Raw genomic sequence first — 24,988 nt, 5'->3', positions numbered from 1 at the left:
TACACTTGAGAAGAATTTGTATTATATTGTTGTGGGACAGAGTGTTCCATATATGTGTTAGGTATAGTTGGTTGACAGTGTTGTCCAAGCCCTATATTTATTTATTGATCTTCTTCGTAGTTGTTCTACTCGTTATTGAAAGTGGGGTAATGAAGACTCTATTATTGTAGAAATATCTATTTCTCTCTTCAGTTTGGTCAGTTTTTGCTTCACACATTTTGTAGGTGTGTGTTTAGTTATGTTTGTTTTTATAATTGTAATTTCTTATTGATTGATTTATGCTTTTATGAAGTATGCTGGTATGGAATTATTGTTTGTTTCCTCCTAAAATTTATATGTTGAAGCTCTCCCCACTAATTAGATAATATTTCAGGTGGATAGTATTTTGGTCTTTGAGAGGTAAGTAGGTGTAGATGGAGTCATGAGGGTGGGGTCCTCATGATGGAATTAGTGCCTTTGTAAGAAAAGACCAGAGCTTGCTTTTTCTCTACCATGGGAGGTCACAGCAATAAGGAAGCTATCTGCCAGCCAGGGGCCAAGGAAGCCAAGGAAGAGAGCTCTCACCTGAACTCAACAACATCTCATCTAAGATTTCCCATCTGTTAGAACTATGAGAAATAGATTTCTGCTATTTAAGTCACTGAGTCTATTCTATTTGTTATAACAACCTGAGCATATTAAGACTTATACAGTGTCCATCTTTTTCACTTGTAACATTTCCTTTACTTAAAATAATTTTGTCTCATATTATTATAGCCATCTCAGCTCTTGTTGTTGTTATTATTTACATAGAGTAGCTTTTTCCATCCTCTCACTTTGGAACTATTTCTGTCTCTGAATCTAAATGGATTCTTATGTAGACAGGATATAGATGGATTATGTTTTATTGTTTTTTAAGTAGGCTCCACACCCAGCATGTAGCCCAGTGTAGGGCTTAAACTCAGGACCCTGAGACCAAGACCTGAGCTAAAAATCCAGAGTTGGATACTTAACCACTTTAGCCACCCAGGCACCCCAGATGGATTATGTTTTTTAAATTAATTCTGCAAATCTCTGCCTTTGAATTGAGAGTTTGCTCTACATACATTTAAAGTGATTAATGGTAACATATTAGTTTACCAGCACTACCTTAATAAAGTACCCCAGACGCAGTGGTTTAGACAATAAATTTATTTTCTCACAGTTCTGGAGACTAAGTCTGAGATCAAGGTGTTGGGAGAGTTTATTTTTTCTCTGAAGTTTCTCTCCTTGACTTGTAGGTGGCCGTTTTCTCTCTGAGTCTTTACCTGGTCTTCCTTCTAAACATGTCTGTATCCGTATCAGAAGTGATTAGTCATATTGGATTACAGCTCACCCTGATTATCTCATTTTCACTTAATTACCTCTTTAAAAACCTTATATCCAAATATGGTCACATTCGGAGGTATGGGCAGTTACGACGTCAATATATGAACTGGGGGAAAGTAATTCAGTCTATAACAGATAAGGAAGGACTTCTGTCATTTTGCTATTTGTTTTCCATATGTCATATATTTTTTAGCTCAAATACTCCATTACTTCCTTATTTTACATTTAACTGATTTTTGTAATGTACCGTATACCTTCTCATGTCCTTTTTTTTAATATATTTCTTAGTTATTTATTTTCTTAGTTGTTTCTTAGGGATTATAATTAACATCTTTTTTTGGTTTTTGTTTTCTTTTTTAATTTAATTTTATTTTTTTCAGTGTTCAAGATTCATTGTCTATGCACCACACCCTGTGCTCCATGCAATAGGTACCCTCCTTAACACGCACCTTTAAACACACTAGTTTAAATTAATATCACCTTAGTTTTGATAATACACAAACTCTGCTCCTGTACATATGCATACCTCCTCCCATTATATGTTATCACAATTATATCTTTATATATTTATATCTATTAACATAGATTTATCATTTTACTTTATGCATTTTTTAATCACATAGGTAGAAAAGAGGGGTTCTAAAACAAAAACAGAACAATACTGCCTTTTATTTATTGAGTTACTTTTACTGGCATTATGTCCTCATGTGACTTATTTTCTAATGTTCTTTTATTTCAGGCTGAAGGACTCTCTCTAACATTTCTTACAGATAATTCTCATAGGAATGAACTCCCTCAGTGCTTATTCATTTGGGAATGTCTTAATTTCTCCCTTTTTTTGAAGGATAGTTTTGCCATATCTAGAATTCTCGGATGACAGTCTTTCTTTTAACGCTCGAAATACGCCATTCCACTGCTTCTGAACCTCATGGTTTCTGATGTGAAAACAACAGTTAATCTTAGTGAGGACCCCTTGAATATAACAGTCACTCTTCCTTTGCTGCTTTCAAGATTTCTCTCCTTGTTTTTGGCTTTCAACTTTGATTATAGTTTCTCTCAGGATGTATCTCTTTGAGTTTATCCTAGTCGGAATTCTTTGAGCTTCTTAGAATTTTCCTTTTTCTTTCTTTAAAAAAAGATATTTATTTATTTATTTACTTACTTACTTACTTATGAGAGAGGTAGAGAGAGCATGAGCAGGAGGAGGGGCAGGGGAAGAGGGACAAGCAGATTCTGAGCTGAGCCTAGAGCCTGACAACGGGGCTCAGTCCCAGGACCTTGCAATCATGACAGGGCTCAATCCAAGGATCTTGCAATCATGACCTGAGCCAGAAGTCAGATGCTTAACCTACTGAGCCACCCAGGTGCCCCAGAATTTTCTTTTTTCTATATGTGGACTCAATATCTTGCGTCCCTTGATTTCAGCCTGAAGAGTTTCCCATAGTATTTCTTGTACAGTAGGTCTGCAGGCAACAGATGCTGTCAGTTTTTATCTATGAATGTCCTCATTTTGTCTCTACTCTTTGATATATAAAATTAATTAACATCCTATTTTTTATCAATTTTAGGTTTATGGGGAAAAATGAGAAAAAGGTATAATTTCCATATATCCTCCTCACCCAACTCCCAATTTCGTCTATTATTAACATCTTGTACTGTTGAAGTACAACTGTTAAAACTGATGAGGCCAATATTGACACATCATTATTAACTAAAGTCCTTGATTTACATCAGAATTCACTCTTTATGTTGTACATTCTATGGATTTTGATGTGTATAATGACATGTATTCATTATTACAGTATTATGGAATAATAATTTCACCCCTTGAAAAATCCAACATGCTACACCTCTTCATTTCTCCCTCCCACCCCAAAATCCCAAGCAGTGACTGAACTTTTAACTGTCTCCATAATTTTGCCTTTTCCAGAATGTCATAGTTTAAATCATACAAGATATAGTCTCTTCAGATTGGCTTATTTCAATTACCATATGCATTTAAGGTTTCTCCATGTCTTTTTGTGGCTTGATAAGTCCTTTTTTTTGCTGAATAATATTCTTTTTGAAAGGTTTATTTATTTGTTTGAGAGAGAGAAGGCGTTACAAGTGTGGGGAGGGGCAGAGAGAGAGAGAATCCTCAAGCAAACTCCTTGCTGAGTGCAGAGCCCAACACAGGGTTTGATCCCAGGACCCTGAGATCATGACCTGAGTCAAAATCAAAAGTTGGCCACTTAACTAACTGAGCCACCCAGGTGCCCCTACTGAATAATAGTCTCCTACTGAGTAATAGTCTGTTGTTTGGATGTACTACAGTTGTTTACCCACCTACCTAATGAAGGATGTCTTCATTGCATTCAAGATTTAGCAGTTATGTATTGGGCTGCTACAAATATTCAGCAAATTTCAAGTAATTTGGGTAAGAAAACAAGGAGTATAATTTCTGCATCATATGGTAAGATTATATTTAGTTTTGTAAGAAACTGCCAAGTCCTCTTCCAAAGTGGCTATACTATTTTACATTCCCACTAACAATACATAAGACTTTATCTTGCGAGATGCCTGGGTGGTTCAGTCAGTTAAGTGCCTGCCTTTGGCTCGGGTCATGATCCTGGAGTCTCCAGATGGAGCCTCATGTCCAGCTTCCCTGCTCAGCAGGGAGTTTGATTCTCTCTCTGCCCTTCACCCTGCTTGTGTGGGCGCGCACTCTATCTCTCTCTCTTTCTCATTCTCTCCCTCCCTCTCACTCTCACTCTCTGTCTCTCAAATAAATAAGTACAATCTTTAAAAAAAAAAAAGACTTTCTGTTGCTCCATGTACTTGTCAACATTTGGTGTTGACAGCATTTTGGATTTTGAACCTTCTAAGATGTGCATAGTGGTATCTCACTGTTTTTTTTTAATTTGCAATTCCCTAAAGTTATATGATATTGAGCATCTTTCTATGTACTGATTTGTCATCTATATATCTTCTTTGAGATTTTTCTGCTCAGACATATCTTAATTGGGTTTCTGGTTTATTATTGTGAAATTTTTAACACTTTTTATATATTTTGGATGCAAGTCTTCTATCAGGTATTTGTGTTCAAAATATTTTCTTCCAGTCTTTGTCTTGTCTTTTCATTATTTTAACAGCATCTCTTACAGAGTAGAGTTTTTAATTTTGATAAAGTCCAGCTTACCAACTTTTTTCTTTTATTCCTCATGCTTTGGGTTCTATCTAAGAATTCATTGCCAAACCAACAGTCACTTATTGTGGTATATACATTCTTGTATTTGTTTGCTAATGTCTTATTCAGGATTTTTACATCTATATTCATGAGAAATATTGATCTGTACTTTTCCTTTCATATAATATCTTTGTCTAGTTTTGGCACTCGGGTAGTGCTGGCCTTCTAAAATGAGTTAAGTATTCCCTCTGCTTCTGTTTGTGGAACAGATTGTAAAGAATTGGTAAAATTTCTCCCTTATATATTTAGTAGAATTCACTCATGAACCCACCTGGCCATGGGAGTTTCTATTTGGGAAGGTTATTAATTGTTGATTCAGTTTCTTTAATAAATATAGGCCTATTCAAATTGTCTGTTTCTCCTTGTGTGAGTTTTAGTAGATTGTATCTTTCCAGTATTTGGTCCATTTCATTTTGCTTAACAAATTCATGGGCATGGGGTTGTTAATAATATTCCTTTATTACCCTTTTAATATTCATGGCATCATTAATGATAACCCATTTTATTTCTGATATTAGTAACTTTTGTCTTTTTTCCCTTACTCAGCATGACTAAAAATTGACTCTTTTTACTAGTTTTCAAAGAATCAGTTTTTAATTTTGTTGATTTTCCCTATTGAAATCCTATTATAATTTCACTGATTCCTGCTCTAATTTGTGTTACCTCTTTCTTTTTAGTTTGGATTTAATTTGTTCTTTTTCTAAAGTGCAAACTTACATGCTTGATTTTAGGTCTTCTTTTCTACTCTATACATTTGATGCTGCAAATTTCTAAGCACAACTTTCACTGAATCCCACAAATTTCAATTAGTTGTGTTTTCATTTTTATTTAGTTTTATATATTTTTAAGTTTCTCCTGAGATTCCTTCTTGACCTATATTATTTAGAAATATGCTGTTTAGCTACTCTGGAAAACTGTATGGTGATTCCTCAAGAAGTTAAAAATAGAGCTACCCTATGACCTAGCAATTGCACCACTAGGTATTTACCCGAAAGATACAAATGCAATGATCCAAAGGGACATATGCACCCCAATGTTTATAACAGTAATGTCCACGATAGCCAAGCTGTGGACATTCTCTCCCTCCCTCCCAGATGTCCATTGGCATCAAGATGAATGGAAAAAGATATGGTATAGATATACAATGGAATATTACTCAGCCATCAAAAAGGTTGAAATCTTACCATTTATATCAATGTGGATGGAACTGGAGGCTAGCATCTGAGTGAAATAAGTTAATCAGAGAAAGACAATTATCATGTGCTTCCACTCTTATGTGGAATTTAAGGAATAGTGCAAAGGATGATAGGGGAAAGTCAAGAAAACTGAATGGAAAGAAATCAGAGATGGAGACAAACCATGAGAGACTCTTAACTATAGGAAACAAACCAAAGGTTGCTGTTGGGGGAGATGGGGGAAGGATAGGGTAACTGGGTGATAGGCATTAAGGATGGCATGTGATGTGATGAGCACTGGGTGTTAAATGCGACTGATGTATTTACTGAACTCTATATCTGAAACTAATGATGTACTTTATGTTGGCTAATTGAATTTAAATTTTTTTAAATGTTTCTAGCCAAAGAGATTGTTATTGAAATGGTTATTGAAATGGCCAATTGGTGCTCATAGGTGGTTTTTTTTTTTCAAGATTTTATTTACTTATTTGAGAGAGAGAGAAAGCATGAGAGGGGAGGTCAGAGGGAGAAGCAGATTCCGCATGGAGCTGGGAGCCTGATATGGGACTCAATCCCAGGACTCCGGGATCATAACCTGAGCCTAAGGCAGTTGCTTAACCCACTGAGCCAACCAGGCGCCCCTGAATTTAAATTTTTTTAAAAAGAAATGTGCTGTGGCGCCTGGGTGGCTCAGTGGGTTAAGCCGCTGCCTTCGGCTCAGGTCGTGAACTCAGGGTCCTGGGATCGAGTCCCGCATCGGGCTCTCTGCTCAGCGGGGAGCCTGCTTCCCTCTCTCTCTCTCTGCCTGCCTCTCCATCTACTTGTGATTTCTCTCTGTCAAATAAATAAATAGGGCCTTTAAAAAAAAAAAAAAAGAAATGTGCTATTTAGGAACACCTGGGTGTCTCAGTTGGTTAAGCATCTGACTCTTGATTTCGGCTCAGGCTATGATCTTTTTTTTTTTTTTTTTTTTTTTTCAGGCTATGATCTTGAGGTTGTGAGATCAAGCCCTGCATCTAACTCTGTGCTCAGTATGGAGACTGCTTGGGATTTTCTCTCCCTCTGCTCCTCCCCCACCCTAAAAGAAAGGAAATGTGTTGTTTAATCTCTTAAATGTTTGGGAATTTTCCAGCTACCTTTCTTTTTTTTTTAAGATTTTATTTATTTATTTGACAGGAAGATCACAAGTAGGCAAAGAGGCAGGCAGAGAGAGAGGAGGAAGCAGGCTCCCTGCTTAGCAGAGAGCCCGATGTGGGGCTCGATCCCAAGACCCTGAGATCATGACCTGAGCCACCCAGGTGCCACCCCCTCCCCAGCTACCTTTCTGTTGTTGATTTCTAGTTTAATTCCACTGTTGTCTGAGGGTATGCATTGCATGATTTCTGCTTTTTGAAATATGTTAAGTTGTGTTTTAGGACCCAGAATGTGATCTATCTTGATGAATATTCCATGTCAGCCTGAGAATAATATGTAGTCTGCTATTGTTTGATAAAGTAGTCTGTAGATGTTAATTATATCCAGCTGATCAGTGGTGCTATTGAGTTTTTTTATGTCTTTACTGACTTTATGCCTGATTGATCTATTCATTACTGGTAAAGGGCTATTGTAGTCTCCAGCTATAAGAGTGGTTTCCTCAGGGCACCTGGATGGCTCAGTCATTAAGCATGTGCCTTCGGCTCAGGTCATGATCCAAGGTCCTGGGATCGAGCCCCGTCAGGCTCCCAGCTCAGCAGGAAGCCTGCTTCTCCCTCTCCCACGCCCCCTGTTTGTGTTCCCTCTCTCGCTGTCTCTCTCTCTGTCAAATAAATAAATAAAATCTTTTTAAAAAGAGTAGATTCCTCTGTTTCTCCTTGCAGTCCCATCAGTTTTTGCCTCACATAGTTTGATGCTTTTTTTTATGCCCATGACATATCAAGAACTGACCTTTTTATCATTGTATTTGATAATTTTCCCCACTCTGAAATCTGCTTTGTCTGAAATTACTAAAGTAACTCCAGCTTTCCTTTGATTAGTGTTACCGTGATATATCTTTGTCCATCACTTCACTTTTAGTCGTATATGATTTTACATTTAAATTAAAAGTGGGTTTCTCATAGACAATACGTTGAATCTTTTTTTTTTTTGATCTGCTAACAATCTTTAATCCGTGTATTTAGGCCATTGATGTTTACAGTGATTATTGATATAGTTGGATTAAGATTTACCATGTTCATTAATGTTTTCTATTCATTGCTCTTGTTCTTTATTCCTGTTTTTGCTTTTGTCTCCTAGACTTTTTCTGTCTTATCTGATTTTAACTGAGTATTTTTTATGTATTTTTATAATCTTCCCTTAATATATCAATAATCCTACTTTTTAATCTTTTTTTGAGGGGTGGCCAACTAAAGTTTGTAGTATACATACATATATACACACACATATGTATGCATACATATACACACGTATGTGTATATGTACATATGTGTATACATATATACACACATACGTGTGTATATACATACATGTATGTGTGTGCACGTATATGTACATATACACATACGTGTGTATATGTATGCATACATATGTGTGTGTGTATATGTATAACCAATTCAAGACCACTTTCAAATAACACAATACCACTTCCCAGGTAGTGGAAGTACCTTATTTACAGAGTATTTCTAATTCTCCTTCCCATCCCTTATAACATTGCTGCCATTTGTTTTACTTATCCATAAGCTAACATCATTGAATATGTTGTTATTATTTTGAGCAAATTATTACCTGCTAAATCAATTAAGAATAAGAGAAATGCCCCAATTTAACCTTCAAGTTGAGAAGCATGAAAATTTTTACTAAAAAAAGAAAAAAAAACAAGAATAAAAGAAATAAGCTATTTTACCTTCATTTTTTTCCTTCTGTAAACCTTCTTAAAGATCTAAGTATCTTAAATATAGCATTTTCCTTCTCTCTGAAGAACTTTTAACATTTCTTGCAAGACAGTTCTATTGTTGACATGTTCCTTCAACTTTTTGTCTGAAAGCCTATATTAATTTACTGGGTGTAGAATTCTCTGTTGTGGGTACTTTTAACACTTTATTTCATTCCACTCTCTTCTTGTCTCACCTGAGATCTAAAGAGATGTCTGATATAACTCTTATTTTGTTCCTTTGTATGTAGGGCATTTTTCCCTCTGGCTTTGTTCAGGATTTTTCCTTGATTTTTCTGCAGTTTATTTATTTTTTTAAAGACTTTATTTATTTATTTATTTGACAGAGAGTAAGAGAGGGAACACAAGCAGGGGGAGTGGGAGAGGCAAAAGCAGGCTTCCCACGGAGCCTGAAGCCCAATGCAAGGCTCTATGCCAGGACCCTGGGATCTTGACCTGAGCCAAAGGCAGATGCCCAGTAGCTGAGCCACCTAGGCGCACCTACTTTCTGCAGTTTAAATATGAGATTACTAGGTATAGATTTTTGAATATATAGCTTTGTACTCTCTGAGCTTCCTCAACCTATGGTTTGATGCCTTTCATTAATTTGGGGGAAATTATCTTTTCACTATTACTTTAAATACTATCTCTTCCTTTCTTCCTCCTGTTCCTTTCCCTCTTTTACCTTCTGGTATTTCTATTATATGCCTATTCCTCCTTTTATAAGTGACCACTGGTTCTGGAATGTTCTACTTCTTTTTTTTTTCCTTTTAGTTTTGAAAGTTACTATTGTTATATCTTCAATCTTCACTGATACTTACCTCAACCATGCCCAGTCATTGATGAGCCCATCAAAGGTATTCTTTATTTCTGTTATGGTATCTTGGCTTTCTGCCATTTCCTTTTTTTTTTTCCAATTTATTTATTTTCAGAAAAACATTTTTCATTATTTTTTCACCACACCCAGTGCTCCATGCAAGCCGTGCCCTCTATAATACCCACCACCTGGTACCCCAACCTCCCACCCCCCCGCCACTTCAAACCCCTCAGACTGTTTTTAAGAGTCCATAGTCTCTCATGGTTCACCTCCCCTTCCAATTTACCCAAATTCCCTACTCCTCTCTAACGCCCCTTGTCCTCCATGCTATTTGTTATGCTCCACAAATAAGTGAAACCATATGATAATTGACTCTCTCTGCTTGACTTATTTCACTCAGCATAATCTCTTCCAGTCCCGTCCATGTTGCTACAAAAGTTGGGTATTCATCCTTTCTGATGGAGGCATAATACTCCATAGTGTATATGGACCACATCTTCCTTATCCATTCATCCGTTGAAGGGCATCTTGGTTCTTTCCATAGTTTGGCGACTGTGGCCATTGCTGCTATAAACATTGGGGTACAGATGGCCCTTCTTTTCACGATATCTGTGTCTTTGGGGTAAATACCCAGGAGTGCAATTGCAGGGTCATAGGGAAGCTCTATTTTTACTTTCTTGAGGAATCTCCACACTGTTCTCCAAAGAGGCTGCACCAACTTGCATTCCCACCAACAGTGAAAGAGGGTTCCCCTTTCTACACATCCTCTCCAACACATGTTGTTTCCTGTTTTGTTAATTTTGGCCATTCTAACTGGTGTAAGGTGATATCTCACTGTGGTTTTAATTTGAATCTCCCTGAGGGCTAATGATGATGAGCATTTTTTCATGTGTCTGATAGCCATTTGTATTTCTTGATTGGAGAAGTGTCTGTTCATATCTTCTGCCCATTTTTTGATGTGTTTGTCTGTTTCGTGTGGGTTGAGTTTGAGGAGTTCATTATAGATCCTGGATATCAACCTTTGGTCTGTACTGTCATTTGCAAATATCTTCTCCCATTCCGTAGGTTGCCTCTTTGTTTTTTTGACTGTTTCCTTTGCTGTGCAGAAGCTTTTGATTTTGATGAAGTCCCAGAAGTTTATTTTCCCTTTTGTTTCCTTTGCCTTTGGAGACGTATCTTGAAAGAAGTTGCTGTGGCTGATATCAAAGAGATTACTGCCTATGTTCTCCTCTAGGATTCTGATGGATTCCTGTCTCACGTTGAGGTCTTTTATCCATTTTGAGTTGATCTTTGTGTACGGTGTAAGAGAATGGTCGAGTTTCATTCTTCTACATATAGCTGTCCAGTTTTCCCAGCACCATTTATTGAAGAGACTGTCTTTTTTCCACTGTATACTTTTTCCTGTTTTGTCAAAGATTAATTGACCATAGAGTTGAGGGTCTATATCTGGGCTCTCTACTCTGTTCCACTGGTCTATGTGTCTGTTTTTATGCCAGTACCATGCTGTCTTGGTGATCGCAGCTTTGTAATAAAGCTTGAAATCAGGTATCGTGATGCCGCCAGCTTTATTTTTGTTTTTCAACATTTCCTTAGCGATTCGGGTCTCTTCTGATTCCATACAAATTTTAGGATTATTTGCTCCAGCTCTTTGAAGAATGCCGGTGGAATTTTGATCGGAATGGCATTAAAAGTATAGATTGCTCTAGGCAGTATAGACATTTGAACAATGTTTATTCTTCCGATCGAAGAGCATGGAATGGTCTTCCATCTATTTGTGTCATCTTCAATTTCTTTCATGAGTGTTCTGTAGTTCCTCAAGTACAGATCCTTTACCTCTTTAGTTAGGTTTATTCCCAGGTATCTTATGGTTCTTGGTGCTATAGTAAATGGAATCGATTCTCTAATTTCCCTTTCTGTATTTTCATTGTTAGTGTATAAGAAAGCCACTGATTTCTGCACATTGACTTTGTATCCTGCCACGTTGCTGAATTGCTGTATGAGTTCTAGTAGTTTGGGGGTGGAGTCTTTTGGGTTTTCCATATAAGGAATCATGTCATCTGCGAAGACAGAGAGTTTGACTTCTTCATTACCAATTTGGATACCTTCTATTTCTCTCTGTTGTCTGATTGCTGTTGCTAGGACTTCTAATACTATGTTGAACAAGAGTGGTGAAAGTGGGCATCCTTGTCTTGTTCCTGATCTCAATGGGAAGGCTGCAAGCTTTTTCCCATTGAGGATGATATTTGCTGTGGGTCTTTCATAGATAGATTTGATGAGGTTCAGGAATGTTCCCTCTATCCCTATACTTTGAAGCGTTTTAATCAGGAACGGATGTTGGATTTTGTCAAATGCTTTTTCTGCATCAATTGAGAGGAGGACCATGTGGTTCTTCTCTCTTCTCATATTAATTTGTTGTATCACATTGATTGATTTGCGAATGTTGAACCATCCTTGTAGCCCAGGTATGAATCCCACCTGATCATGGTGGATAATCTTTTTAATGTGCTGTTGGATCCTGTTGGCTAGGATCTTGTTGAGAATCTTAGCATCCATATTCATCAGTGATATTGGTCTGAAATTCTCCTTTTTGGTAGGGTCCTTGCCTGGTTTGGGGATCAGGGTAATGCTGGCTTCATAGAAAGAGTCTGGAAGTTTACCTTCTGCTTCAATTTTTTGAAACAGCTTCAGGAGAATAGGTGTTACTTCTTCTTTGAAGTTTTGGTAGAATTCCCCAGGGAATCCGTCAGGTCCTGGGCTCTTGTTTTTTGGGAGGTTTTTGATCACTGATTCAATCTCGTTATTAGATACCGCTCTATTCAGGTTGTCGATTTCTTCCTGGCTCAATGTTGGTAGTTTATATTTTTCCAGGAATGCATCCATTTCATCTAGGTTGCTAAGCTTATTGGCATATAACTGTTCGTAATAACTTCTGATGATTGTTTCTACTTCCTAGGTGTTAGTTGTGATCTCTCCCTTTTCATTCATAATTTTATGAATTTGGACTTTCTCTCCTTTCTTTTGGATTACTGTAGCCAGTGGCTTATCGATCTTATTGATTCTTTCAAAAAACCAGCTTCTAGTTTCATTAAAACGTTCTACTGTATCTCTGGTTTCTCCCTCATTGATCTCAGCTCTAATCTTGATGATTTCCCTTCTTATGTGTGGAGTTGGTTTGATTTGTTGTTGATCCTCCAGTTCTTTAAGGTGTAGAGACAGCTGGTGTGTTCTGGATTTTTCAGTTTTTTTGAGCGAGGCTTGGATGGCTATATATTTTCCCCTTAGGACCGCCTTTGCTGTATCCCATAGGTTTTGGACCGAAGTGTCTTCATTCTCATTGGTTTCCATGAATTGTTTCAGTTGTTCTTTGATCTCCTGGTTGATCCAAGCATTCTTAAGCAAGGTTGTCTTTAGCTTCCAGGTGTTTGAGTTCCTTCGGAACTTTTCCTTGTGATTGAGCTCCAGTTTCAAAGCATTGTGATCTGAGAATATGCAGGGAATAATCTCAGTCTTTTGGTATCGGCTGAGTCCTGATTTGTGACCCAGTATGTGGTCTATTCTGGAGAAGGTTCCGTGTGCACTTGAAAAGAATGAGTATTCTGCTGTTTTAGGGTGGAATGTTCTGTATATATCTATGAGGTCCATATGGTCCAATGTGTCATTCAATGCTCTTATTTCTTTATTGATTTTCTGCTTCGATGATCTGTCTAATTCTGAGAGAGGCGTGTTAAGATCTCCTACGATTAGTGTATTCATATCAATATGACTCTTTATCTTGATTAACAGTTTTCTTAAGTAATTGGCTGCTCCCATATTGGGAGCATAGATATTTACAATTGTTAGATCATCTTGGTGGATAGTCCCTTTAAGGATTTTATGTAGTGTCCTTCTGTATCTCTGACTACCGTCTTTAGTTTGAAGTCTAATTTATCTGATATGAGAATCGCTACCCCAGCCTTCTTTTGAGTCCCATTGGCATGAAAGATGCTTCTCCACCCCTTCACTTTCAGTCTGCGTGTATCTTTAGGTCCAAAATGGGTCTCTTATAGACAGCATATGGATGGGTCCTGTCATTTTATCCAATCTGCAACCCTGTGCCGTTTTATGGGTGCATTTAGGCCATTCACATTGAGAGTGATTATTGATAGATACGTTTTTATTGACATCGAGTTACCTTTGAAGTCTTTCTTTCTGTAGACTGTCTCTATATTTCTGTTCAATGCTATTCTTGGGATTTTTCCTCTTTTATAGAACCCCCCTTAATATTTCCTACAGTGTCGGCTTGGTGGTTGCATAGTCTTTTAAGCCTTGCCGGTCTTGGAAACTCTTTATCTCTCCATCCATTTTGACTGTCAGTCTTGCTGGATAAAGTATTCTTGGCTGCATGTTCTTCTCATTTAGTGCCCTGAATATATCTTGCCAGCCTCTTCTGGCTTGCCAGGTCTCTGTGGACAGGTTTGACGTTATTCTGATGGGCTTCCCTCTGTAAGTAAGGAGCCTCTTTGCCCTGGCGGCTTTCAAGAGATTATACCTACAATTATAATTCCTCAATTTGACTATCAGGTGTCGTGATGTTTTTTTGGAGTGTATAATCTTGGGTGGAGACCGTTCAGCCTCTAGTACATGAACGCTGGTTTCATTCGTGAGATTCGGAAAATTTTCATGAAGGACTTGTTCCACTATATCTTCTAGACTTCTTTCTTTCTCCTCCCCTTCAGGGATTCCAATAATTCTGACATTGGAACGCTTCATGGCATCATTTATTTCCCTGATTCTGCTTTCGTGGGATCTAAGCTGTTTGTTCCAGGCTTCCTCCTGATCCTTTTTCTCTCTCTTTGTCTTCCAGATCACTAATTCTATCTTCTGTCTCAGTTACCCTAGCTTTGAGAGAGTTTAGATTGGATTGGAACTCATTGAGAGCATTGTGGACCTCCTCCCTGGTAGCTTTAAGCTCCGCCCTAACATTGTGAACATCCTGTCTGGTCGCTTTCAGTTCGGCCCTAATCAATTCTGTTTGGTCATCCATGGCTTTCTCCAACCTAGCTATTGCCTGGATAATTGTTAGCCTGAATTCTCTTTCCGACATATTGTCTATGTTAATAGCCGTTAGCTCTGTTGCAGAAGGTCCATACTCTGTATTTTTCTTCTGTTGGGCATTCCTCCTCCTAGTCATTTTGGTGGGAGAAGACTGAACAGATGTAGCTGGATGAATCAACTCTGGTGCAGTCAAGGTGCACCCTGGAACACTTCTGAGTAATCAGGATTCCCCACCCAAACGAGAGACAAAAGAAAAGAAAAAGGAATAGAAGAAAAAGAAAAAGAAAAAAAAGAGAGAGAGAGAGACAGGAAAGAAAGGGAAGATGAAAGAGAAGATTCAGCCCAGATGGGCCCCAAGGTAAGATTTATGAAGTAGACAAACAAAAAGAGATAAAAAGACTGATACAATTATATGGCAAGACAAAGAAAAAAAATATATATATATATATGCAAATAAAGAAAGAACCTCGTCAAAAAGAACCACAAGTGTAAAATTTATATGCTATCAGGACAAACTCAAAAAACACAGAAACACTGGTGGAAGAAGATGGAAGAGTTCTTATAAATTCTCAGTGTGTGCGAGGAAGGTTGTTTTGATTCTTCCTCGATGTATCTTGATATCTTTGTTAAAGAACTCAACTTTCCTAAGATAAAGGGGATTAAAAATTGGTTTACCTATAGGGGTAGTATTGATTGGGGAAAGGGGATTACTTTGAAGTTAACTCTATATGAATATTAGAGGATAAAAATAAAAAGGAATATACTAGACTAAACTAAACTAAAATTTTTTAAAAAAGGAATTCAAAAAATAAAAATGCAAAAGAAAAACATAGGTGTATGTATCAAAAAGTTCAGGTTAGAAAAGTATTATGGAATTTGATGTACTGTACAGCTCGCTGTGATGGTAAATAGGTTAAAAAAATTACCTATGTGTAAAAAAAATATATATATGAACCGGAATAGTGGAAACGAGTGAATAATACAAGTTTTCCTATGAAGTAGTGGTGGTTCTCTTGTAGTCCTTTTTTTTTTCTTTCTTGGTTTGTTTTCTGGGGGAGGGGCCTGCCACGTGGGTTGTCAGTCAATGATGTTTCCTGATTTGACTCCCCCCGCCCCCCTCAAGGGGGTGGGCTCTGGGGAAACTGGTTTTTTTCAGGCTTTTGTTCTCTGGCAGTTTTTTTTGCTTGTTCGCTTTTTTCCCTCTCACCTTGACCGCCTTTGATGGTTTTTGTAGTATTAGAAGAAATCAAACCGCACCCTGATCTCCCTCTCAGAGAGAAGCCTCAGTCTGGGTGCAGAAGCTGAATAAATTCCCCCTTGGCCGCTGGCAGCGCAGGTTCCAAGTTGCAGACCCTGGGGGTTCAGGATCTTTTGCTTGTACCCAAAGCCAAAGCAGTGGAGGCTCTCTGGGAGCTCCCGACCACCAGAGAGTTTCCAAGCAGCGATCGCACACTGAGATTTTGCCGCCGGCTGGGCTGGGAGTGCCCGGCTTGCGCGCACCTCTTTTCAGAGGCGGCTGTGGGTCAGGCGCGCGTCTGGGGCACTGAGAACGGGGCGCTGGTCCGTAAGCCCCAGGCTGGGCTTTTGCACGACTCTGTCCGGGGAAGAGATTCGCGCACACGCACGGCTTAGGCTTTGAAACAATGGCGCGGGTCAAGGAGCGCTCGCCGGGCCTCAGTAACCCAGGGGAGCTCGAGGGACGTGCGCGCGCATCTCAAGCTTTGTGGTAGGGCTAGCGCGCGTTCTGCAGACCGGTGCGGCTCCCATCCCCTCACAGGAGCCGGAACCCACGAGCTCTGGGGCATGCTGTCGGCTTAGGGACCAGGATCTGGTTTCTTCGCCGCACTCTCTCTGCCTCCGCGCCCCCGCGATCCTTTGCTCTTTTGGAGTGCTTTCAACCAGTCTCCAAGTTAATGCTGGTCCCCAGACGCAGGGCACTCTCGCTCGTATTTGGGTATTACTCTCCCACCGGTCACCACTGGTGGCTCCCTCCCCCTTTTGTTTATCTTCCGATATCAGTCCGCCGTTCCCATACCGCTTTACCTGCCCACTGGCGTCTTCTGCCCCTGTAGAGATCCAGACGTGTATAATTCTCATCTCAGGCTGATTTCATGGGTGATCGGAGTTCTTTGGTAGGTAATCAGCTCACTTTGGGGTACCAGCTGAAAAGACTCCTCTTCCTACTACCCCGCCATCTTGTCCCTGCCATTTCCTTTTGAATTTTTCTTACAGTTGCCCTTTCTTTGCTGACATTATATCTGTCCAATTCTCTGCTAACATCATCCATATCTGTTCTTTCATGTTATCCACTTTTTGCATTACATGTGACATATTAGTCTTGGTTGATTGATATTCCCAGTCTGATAATTTCAACATCTCTGCCATTTCTGTGTCTGGTTCTGATGCTTGTGGTGTCTTTTAGTATGACTTGTACTTTTTTTGCCGGTTTTTTTTTTTATTGTGTTTACTTTTTGTGTGAAAGCCACACATATGTACTAGGTAAAAGAAACTGAGGTAAACAGGTCTTTAAATAAGATTTTATGTTATCGGGCATTTGGCTGTATTTACTGTTGTCAATGTTGGATACTAAACTTTCCCCAGTGTCCTTGGTTTTGTCTGGCCTGTTTTCTTTAGATTTCCTTAGATACTTCTTTTTTTGTTCTTTAATCTAACAATTTATTTAACAAATTCTCTAGTGTAAAGGACTCTAAGTAAATTATCTTCACTTTCTGCCTGTTTTTTTTTGTTTTTGAAGTACAGTTGACATACAACATTATATTAGTTTCAAGTGTACAGCATAGTGATTCAACAATTCTCTACATTACACAATGCTTATTACCACAATAAGTATAGTTACCATCTGTCATACAAAGTTATTAAGTGTTATTGACTGTATTCCTTATGCTGTACTTTTCATCCATCTGGCTTATTTATTTTAAATATTGTCTGAGATGCACAGTTCTTTCAGTTGTATTCCCATATTATAAGAAACTTTACTGACATAGTGGTAAGGTTTTGGAAGACTTGGAAGTACTCTGTAGTACTATGATTTAGCCTGTTTTTTTAGTGACCCTGTGCGCCTGAGCTGTGCCCTTCACAAGTGCTTCCCAGTTTTTTGTTTTCCCCTTTAGGTGAGACAGGAAGGCTGGAGGGTGCTGGAGTTCTGTCTTTGCCTTTCCCAAGGTTGGTCAGGTTCTGGTACAGTAGCTTCTCTTAAGAACAGTCTTTAAGAACAGAATGTTTTGGGCATTTTTTATTTAAAGGTTTACTTATTTATTTGTCAGAGAGAGAGCGAGAGAGCACAAGCAGGAGGAGCGGCAGGCGGAGGGAGAAACAAGGCTCCCCACTGAGCATGGAGCCTGATGCAGGACTCAATCCCAGGACCCTGGGATCATGACCTGAGCTGAAGGGCAGACACTTAACTCTGAACCACCCAGGCGTCCCTTCTGGGAGTATTTAAAAGTGGCTATTCTTTCCCTCTTCCTACTGGAAGGACGAAGGAATTTTTCTCCAATCACTGTGAGAACCTGATAAGGCTTTTGGTAATAAAACTTAAAGTGTGGGAATGTTCCCCAAGACTGGGCCTCTTTGGAATTTTTAACTCTCAAACTTGTCCTCACTGAGCTTCCAGCTTGCAGCAATTCATCAAGTTCAGGTCCTGCTATCCTACTCCTGGTTCCCACAGTTTTCCTCTCCTGTGTTTCTACCCTGGTAATTGTGCTTATTTGTATCCATCTGTGTATCTCTCCAGTCTTTACAACCTCTCTTCTCTGATGAATCTAAGGGGAGTTGGTTTTCAGGTGGTTCAGGGTTTTGTTTTGTTTTGTTCCTTCTTGATATGTGGGCAGGAGAGATAACTTCCACGCCTTTACATGCCTAAATGGATTGCCTTCATTTTCTAAAGTTGACAGTCTTTTTTTCTTTCATCATTTTCAGTCCGTTACTGACTGTCTTGTGCCCTACATTGTTTCTAATCAGAAGTTGGCTGTTTATCTTACTGTAGTTTCTGTGTAAGTAATTAGTAATTTCATTTTACTGCTTTCATGATTTTCAGTTGTTTTTCTGTTTTTCAACATTATAATATAATGTATCTGCTATGGATCTCCTTATGGTTTATTCCTGCTTGGACCTCTTGAGCTTCCCAGATGTGTAGATAGATATTTTTCATTAAATTTAGGAAGTTTTCACCATTATTGCATTAAATATTTCTTCTGTTTTGTGCTTGTCTTTTTATGGTACTCCCAGTATATGTGTATTGGTGCCCTTAATGATGTCTAATATTTCTCTGAGGCTGTTTTCATTTTCCTTCATTCTGTTTTTCTGTGCTTTGAGATTACATATTATCTTTTGACACTGGTTATTCTTCTAATTCAAATCTACTTTGTGTTCTTTTATTTCAGTTTTGTACTCCTCAACTCCAGAATTCCATTTGGCTCTTCTTAATAATTTCTGTCTCCTTATAGATAGTTTCTACTTAATGAGCCATTGACATCATAATTTCATTTATTTCTGATCATGGCATGGCATATTATATTCCTTTGTTGTAAGAAGCTTAATTCCTTTTTTTTTTTTTGCACATGTCCTCCTTGCTGTGCATATTTAAAGTTACTTCAAGTTCATCTTTGCTTCTTTTTCAGGCTCCTATACTTTCATATCAAGATGTCTGCAGTCAGGCATTTTTTAAATTTCAGTTTTTTCATTTGAGGGTGGGGTCATCTATATCATACAGAAATTCCTTATATTGTGGTCAACTAATGATATCGTTTCTTGGTTTCTACTGTGTTTACTGGATTTTTCTGAAAATGTGTTAGAGTGGTAAAATACACATAAAGTTTACCATTTTAAGTGTTCATTGGCATTAATTACATTCACAATGTTGTATAACCATTACCATTACCTATTTTCACATCTTTCATTACCTTAACAGAAACTCTGTAGCCATTAAATAATAACTCCTCATTCCCCTTCCCCTCAGACCCTGGTAACCTCTAATCTACTCTCTGTGTTTGCCAATTTGTCTACCCTAGGATACCTCATATAAATAGGGTAATTCCGTATTTGCCCTGACACTGTTTTGCTTAGCTTAATGTCTTCAAGGTTCATCCATGTCATAGCATGTTTTAGAACTTAATTCCTTTATATGGCTGAATAACAGTCCATTCTATTTATATTCCACATTGTTTATCCACTCATCAGTTGATGGACACCTGAATTCTCACCACCTTTTTGTCTTTTGTGAATAATACTGCATTTAACATTGCTGCATAAATATCTGTTCACGTCCATACTTTCAGTTCTTTTGGGAAGTATACCTAGGAATAGAATATGTAAACATATGGTAATTGTTTAGCTTTTTGAGAAAAAGAAAGACATTCCATTGGAGCTGTACCATTTTACATTCCCATGAGTAATGCATAAAGATTCCAATTTCTGCAAATCCTCACCAACATTAGCTATTTTCCTTCTTATTGATAATAGCCACTCTAATAGGTGTGAAGTGGTATCTTGATTTTGCTTTGCATTTCTCTAATGACTTGTGTTTAGCCTTTTTCCATGTACTCTTGGCCATTTCTAATAATAGGTAATTTGTTCATTTTGCAACTAATTTGTTTATTTGTTGTTGAGTTAGAGAAGTTTTTATGTATTCAGATTATTTGCAAATATTTTCTTCCATTCTGTAGATAATTGTTTCACTCTCTTGATAGTGTCATTTGATGCATAAAAGATCTTAATTTTTATGAAGTCCAGTTAATATTTTCCCCTTTTTTTGCCTATGCTTTCAGTGTCAGGAGCCAAGAAATTGCAAAATCCAGTGTTATAAAGATTGTCTCCAATGTTTTCTTCACAGACTTTTATAGTTTTCACTCTTCTGTTTGGTTCTTTGATCCATTTTGAGTTAATTTTTGTATGTGGTGTAAGTTTAGGGTCCATTTTGATACTTTTGCATGTGGATATCTAGTTTTCCTTGCAGCATTTATTGGAAACTATTCTTTTCCCCCATTGAATGGTTGGCACTCTTGTTGAAAAACAGTTGACCATATACATTCAAAGGCTTATTTCTGGGTTCTATTCTATTCCATTGGTCTATATATCTGTCTTTATTCCAATACCATTTTTTTTTGGTTACCATTGCTTTGTACTAAGTTATGAAATCCAGAGATATGAGTCCTTCATATTCTTCATTTTCAAGCTTGCTGCCTAATAGTGGTCTCTTAATTCCATATGAATTTTAGGATTTTTTCTATTTCTATAAAAATGTCACTGGGATTCTGATAAGGATTGCATTGACTCTATAGATCATTTTGGATAATATTGTCATCTTAGCAATATTAAGTCTTCTAATCCATGAATGCAGGATGTCTTTACATTTATTTAGGTCTTTAAATTCTTTTAGCAATGTTTTATAAATTTCTGGGTGCACATCTTTACCTCCTTGCTTAAGTTTATTATTAAGTTTTTTATTCTTTTTGGTTCTACTGCAAATGTAATTATTTTCTTAATTTCTTTTTTGAATTATTTACTATTATTATATAGAAATGGAACTGAATTTTGGGGGCAACTGGATTGCCCAGAGTATTTCTACCCTAGGAAGCTGAGAGGATGGGAACTGCCACTCAGTTGTCAAGCCAAATATATCAGCTTTCCCACAATACAGATATGTGACAGAAAGGGGGACTGTACTTTTCACCAACTGTTTTGCCTATTTTGTAGAAGTAAGCATTAGGGAAGTAGAAGCTGTCCTTACCCAGGAAAGCAGTTCCACTCCAGGGAGCTGGAAGCTATAGGGAACCACCTGCCACACAGCTCCCAAGCTTGTTAAAATAGTTCTTCCACAATGTAGAGCAATGGAGATATGGGTGTATTACCTAGCTTTATTACCAAGGCTTCCCAATATTCTTAGCTATTGTCCATAAATTTATTGAATAAATACTTGTCAAACTGTTATAATCCCTTTGATCAATCTCTGGAACATTTGATTGAGTATCCTTGCTAATACTTGATCAAAGTAATAGTTATCTCTACAAGGAAGAAATTTCCCTTAGGTTCTCACATGGCTATTCTGGAAGGGCTCTCACTTTCTCAATGGTATCTTTGACACACAAAAATTTTTAATTTTGACTAGGTCATATTTATCGTTTTAAAATTTTTCTTGCTTGTACTTTTTGCTTCATATCTAAAGGTGCTTTGCCTAACTCAAGATCACAAAGATTTACTCCTGTGTTTTCTTATAGTTGTTTTAAAATTTCACCTCTTATGGTTAGGTCTTTGATCCATTTTGAGTTAATTTTCATGCATGCTGTGAGATAGGTATCTGACTTCATAATTTTTCTTTTGGATATACAATTGTCCCAGCACCATTGTTGTGAATGCTATTCCATGAGTCTTCTGATTCATGAACATAGGATATCTCTCCATTTATTTACCTCTTTAATGTATTTAAGCGATTTTTTTAGTTTTCAGTTTACAAGTCTTATACTTCTTTCGTTAAATTTATTTCTAAATATTTTCTCAATTCTATTGTAAATGGTCCGTTACTCTCATTTTCAGATTGTTCATTACTAGTGTATACAAATACAATTGATTTTTTTACAGGTTGAGCCTCATGTTATTTTTCTATCTAGTGTAACAAATTTAATGGTTTAAAACAGTTTTCATATTAAGATCTCACAAGGCCAAAGTTAAGGTGATGGCAGGGCTGTCTGTATTCCTTTCTAGAGATTCTGGGAAAGAATTTGCTTCTAAACTCCCTCAGATTTTTGCATAAATCATGTCCTTATACTTTCTGTGTAGCCTCTCTTGTTATGCCCCAATAATGGGTCCGTGATTAAAGGAGCGAGACTGATATAAAGCGAAGGTCAAGCAAAGCTTTATTTAGCTCCAAGCATCAAGAATCTAACCGAACGTTTGGGGACGCACCTCTTACAAGACTAACTTTTATAGAGCAAAGCCCTTGAGGTTGGGCCTGGCCACTCTCAAGTGGCTAGTTGAATTACAATTCACCCCACAGTAGCCATAGGAACTAGCCCATCACCTTGGTAGCTAGGAGACAGTATGCGCCCCCACTGATTGGATGTCTCCACCTGCCCTGACTCACCCTTGTATTCCAGCTTTGTTACCTGAGGCTGGTTTCTGGGACTTGTTTTTAAGTAGGTCCCCCTGGGGGAAGAGGAGCAGGGACAATTTAAGGGTTAAACAACAAAGTTATTGTTTAACCTCAATGGAAGCCTCTGGCTAAAATAAAAATATAAAATAGGTCCTTTCATCTCTGTCTTAAAGCTAGCAGTGGTGGTTTGAGTTCTTCTCTTGCTTCAGATCCCTCTGACTGTCCTTTCATCTGCCAGAAAAAGTTCTCTACTTTTAAGGGCCCTTGAGATCACACTGGGTCCACCAAAGTAATCTAAAATAATCTCCCTCTATTTTAAAGCCAAATAATTAGTACCTTGAGTTACATCTGCAACACCCCTTTTGCAACATAATGTAACGTATTCACAGGTGTAACTCCAGGAGGTGAAGATCTTGGGAGCCAGAATTCTACCTACCAAAATCTTGTTTCCTGCAAACTTGGTGACTTATTCTAGTAATGTTTTAATGGATTTGTAACCTACTAACTAAAGTGAGTTCACTCCTTGGGAAATTACAGATAGAGACTACATCAAGTGGAGTTGTCACACAAAACTTTACTTCAACAAATAAGAAAATCATGGGGAATAATTTCCAAAGCCATGACTTCTGAGTAGGGGTAAATGGATTTCTTTTATTATTTAGGGACAGGATGAATATTCAGAAAAGGGGGGAGGGATTTGTCATTGCATGTAGAGGTATAATGTCATATACACATATATAGGAAATATGCCTGTAACACATTGTATGTTATGCTGATGAGGTTTGTATTCCTCCTTGAGCAGATATTATGAGATAGAAGCTACTGTGGATACTCCATGGTTCATCTCCATGGGTGTGAGTCCGTAGTCAAGCTCAAACTGGTCTAAGCCTGCCTGAGCTCTTCCTGTTTGCCTCTAAAAGGTTAAGGTTTAGCATTCTTGTGAAGAACAGATAGTCAGTGAGGGTCTTGCTAGTGACAGTTTTAACTTCATTAACCCTATGGAGCATGGTTTCAGATTCCTTAGTGTTTTCTCTGTGCAAGGTCATGTCTGCAAATGAAGACAGTTTCATTTTTTCATTTCCAATCTGGATGCCTTTTAGTTCTTATTTTTGTCTAATTGCCCTCCCTATTCTTTCTAGTACACTTGAATAAATTTTCTCATACAGTTGAATAAAAGTAGGGGGACATTCTTGTCTTTTTCCTGATCTTAAGATGAAAACAGCCTCTCTTCATTAAGTATAGTAGCTATAGTTTTTTTTCATAGATGCCCTTTATCAGGTTAAGGAAGTTCATATTTATTCCTAATTTTTTTAAAGATTTTATTTATTTATTTGACAGAGAGAGATGACAAGTAGGCAGAGGCAGGCAGAGAGAGAGAGGAGGAAGCAGGCTCCCTGCTGAGCAGAGAGCCCGACGCGGAACTCGATCCCAGGACCCTGAGATCATGACCCTAATTTTTAAGGATTTTTATAATGAATGGATATTGGATTTTGTTCAAAGCCTTTTTTAAATCTGTTAAGATGATCATGTCATTTTTTGGTCCTTTATTCTATTAATATAATGTATTGCAGCAGTTTATTTTTGTGTTCCTCAGATAAATTCCACTTGGTTGATATAATCTTTTTCATATGTTGTTAGATTCAGTTTGCTAGTATTTTGTTGAGTTCGTGTTTATTGTCATGGTATTATTTCTTCTTTAACTGTTCGGTAGAACTCATCGTTGAAACCATCTGGGCCTGACTTTTTCTTTGGGAAAAGATTTATAATAACTAATTCAGACTCTTTGTACCCATCTGATTTTGTTTAGAGATTCTATCAAGTACAGTAACCCCATGGTGCACTCCAGCTGGCATTGTTGTCATTCTGACCTAGTGAATGAACTGAATATAATTGCCATTGATTGTTAACTGACATAGTTCCACAAATGGAATAGTATCTAAGTTGGTGCTTTGGAAACCATTTCAGATACGGATTTGTAAATCATTCAATTTTGAGGAGTAGTATTAAATTTTAACCATGACTTCTTTATCAGAAACCTAATAAAACTCTTCCAAATAAGAGTTGAAAATGCCTAATAGACTTTAACTTAATTTTTTTGAAGGTTTTGCAAACTTCTTCCTCCCTACAACATATGTGCACTCCAATAGAGAAATTCAGTCTCTGTCCCCTTGTTTAGGACAGTGCTGCTTCTCATTTACAGTTTTTCCTCTAAATAAAATTTTCTGATTAGCTGTTTTTAACATGTTCTTGTCAGTGGAAATTCTGATATATGTTGGCTTGCTTTTTTCAACTTGTAGATCTGGAGTGACTACCATATGCCAGGCATTTGTGCTAGGAGCTCTTATAGGAAGACTTTCTGTGAGGACTCAGGGTTAACTTG

At 37.7% G+C, this 24,988-nt stretch overlaps 1 protein-coding gene across 4 annotated transcripts in view; it reads left to right on the top strand.

The window, feature by feature from the left end:
* The window catches only part of CHIC1 (cysteine rich hydrophobic domain 1), a 72,837-nt gene that overhangs the window by 39,164 nt on the left and 8,685 nt on the right, over window positions 1-24,988 (top strand). The gene's annotated exons all lie outside the window — the stretch shown is intronic.

The sequence above is a fragment of the Neovison vison genome, chromosome X (assembly GCF_020171115.1).
Source record: "Neovison vison isolate M4711 chromosome X, ASM_NN_V1, whole genome shotgun sequence".
NCBI lineage: Eukaryota > Metazoa > Chordata > Mammalia > Carnivora > Mustelidae > Neogale > Neogale vison.
This window is presented reverse-complemented; position numbering and strand designations above follow the sequence as displayed.